The sequence below is a fragment of the Megascapheus bottae genome, chromosome 7 (assembly GCF_031878675.1).
Source record: "Megascapheus bottae isolate mThoBot1 chromosome 7, mThoBot2.hap1, whole genome shotgun sequence".
NCBI lineage: Eukaryota > Metazoa > Chordata > Mammalia > Rodentia > Geomyidae > Megascapheus > Megascapheus bottae.
In genome coordinates this window covers 62,506,392-62,509,011 of record NC_143515.1, presented here as the reverse complement: position 1 = coordinate 62,509,011, position 2,620 = coordinate 62,506,392, and positions in this window count along the sequence as shown.

Genomic DNA, 2,620 nt, shown 5'->3' with positions numbered 1-2,620 from the left:
CCTGGCCATATGCCCAGTCCCCCAGTTTGATTGATCTTTTTAAAATCTTTATCCTAAGAAAATATGAGTGTAAAGAAATACAGCAATAGGATATATAAAGAGTTGTTTTAAATAGTTATATATACACATATATATGTACATTAAATGAAATAAGAGGCAACAATTAAACAGAGAGAGAGAGAAAAATAGACATGTTGGTATAGTCCTATAATCTGAGGTACTTTTGATGCTGAGGCAAGGCTTGCAAGTTTAAGACCAGTCTAGGTAGCGCGATAAACCTTCTTTTTCAAAATTATGTAGTTATAGGGCCCAGAGTTTGTCCTAGTGCTTGCCTAGCATGCAAGAAGACACAGATTTGATTCTTCAGTACCACATACATAAAAAAAAAACAACAAAAAAAATACTGGAAGCAGTGCTGTGGCTCAGGTAATAGAGCTCTAGCATTGAGAAAAGCCCAAGGACAGTGCTCAAGTCCTGAGTTCAAGCCCACGATTGGCAAAAAAAAAAAAAGCAACTTATGGGGTTATACTAAAAATACTAATGTTATAAAAATATGTACGGGGGCTGGGTGTGTGACCTTCCGGCTTTTTTTCTATATATGTGGTACCAAGGAATCGAACCAGGGTCTCCGTGCATGCTAGGCAAGCACTTTATTTTTTTTATTGTAATTAATAAAAGGGTTACATGATATTTGCCAGATAGAAGGTGCATTAATTCACATACATTGATACCCTTTCACATGTCTTGGTACCCACCACCCACCCCCCGTCTTGATTTTCCCCCCTAGGCAAGCACTTTAACCACTAGGCCAAACTCCCAGCCCCACATTGAAAACTTTATAAGAAGGAATAGGAGATACACTAGGTATCCTTGTCACAGGTGAAAACTTTCTTAATAAAGACCCAGAAACACAACAACTCAAAGAAAGTTTGGACAAATGGGACTGCATTAAACTTCAGAGTTTCTGTATGGCAAAGGACAAAGCTAGCAAGTTAAATAGAAAGCCCGCAGAGTGGGAGATCTTCACTAGCCATACAACAGACAAGGTCCTCATATCTAAAATATATCTACAGCTAAAAAAGAATTGAATCTCTCCAAAACAAATATTCAAAGAAACAATCATCCCATTAAAAGTTGGGCTAAAGACTTAGAGACTTCTCTGAAGAGGAAATAAGAATGGCCTATAAGCTAAACACATGAAGAAATGCTCCACATCCCTGGCCATAAAAGAAATGCAAATCAAAACAACTTTGAGATTCTACCTCAGTCCAGTTAGAATGGCCATTATCAAGAAATATAATTAGAAAAGATGCTGGGGGAATGTGACCAAGAGGGATCACTTACACTGTTGGCGGTGGGAGTGTAAACTCGTTCAAACAAATAAGGAAAGCAGAATAGTAATTTCTCAAAAGACTAAACGTAGAGCTCCTATATGACCAGCAATTCTACTCCTTTGCATTTACCCAAATGTCCAAAAGCAAGGACACACTAAAGCTACTAGCACAGTTCATTGCAGTACTATTTACCATAGCGATGATATGGAACCAACTCAGATGCCCCTCAGTAGATGATTGTGGTACTTACACACAGAAGATAGACTCAATGGTTTCCCTCATTTGTAATAATTAGTACACATCTAGGACTCTCCTAGCAGAGGATTACAATAGCTCAAAACCTAAGTACATAAGGTCACATAGGATGAGGCTCAGTGAAAGGATCTCTAGGATATGGAAACAATTACAATAGCTCAAAACCTAGGTACATAAGGTCACATAGGATGAGGCTCAGTGAAAGGATCTCTAGGATATGGAAACAATTACAATAGCTCAAAACCTAGGTACATAAGGTCACATAGGATGAGGCTCAATGAAAGGATCTCTAGGATATGGAAACAAGTTTACCTTGTGTGATTGTTGTTCCTAATGTACTATGTTCTCTTCTTTTTTGCCCTTTGGTTAATCTCATATTGTTACTGTATCTGACTTTGTTACATGGTACATTGTATATATGTTTATTAGTTTGTTTGAAATAGGAAAGGAAAGGGGGGGAAACGGATGATTGGGAGGGGTGGAGAGAGGGAAATGGGGACAAAAACATGCGAAGGGATATCAATGTGTGAGAAGTTATGCACCTACTACCTGACCAATGTAACTGTAACCCCTCCATACATTTCCCCAACAATGTGGTACCGAGGAATTGAACTCGGGTCTTTGTGCATGCCAGGCAAGCAGTCTAACACTAGGCCAAACTCCGGGCTCCATGACATACTTTTTTATCTGGTTGCACAAAGAAGTTGACATTCAACAAAGCAGTTTATAAATACAATGCATCCCATTCAATGCCACCCTTTTCAGCATTCTCCCCCATCTCCCTCATCCCCACCCTACATATAAAAATTCTTGACCTCGTTTAGTTAACTGAGCGAGGAAAAGAAGGACAATACTCCGGCGACAAACAAAGCCAAAAGGGAGGGGGAGGCTGGAAAGAAAGAACTTCCGGTATGGAACACTTCCGGAATCCACCACAGGAAGACCCAATCAGAAGCTTCCGCCAGGAGCCAATGGGAGCGCAGATTACAAAGAGCCAATCGGCGCGGCGCTGTCACTGTTATGGTCCTGTC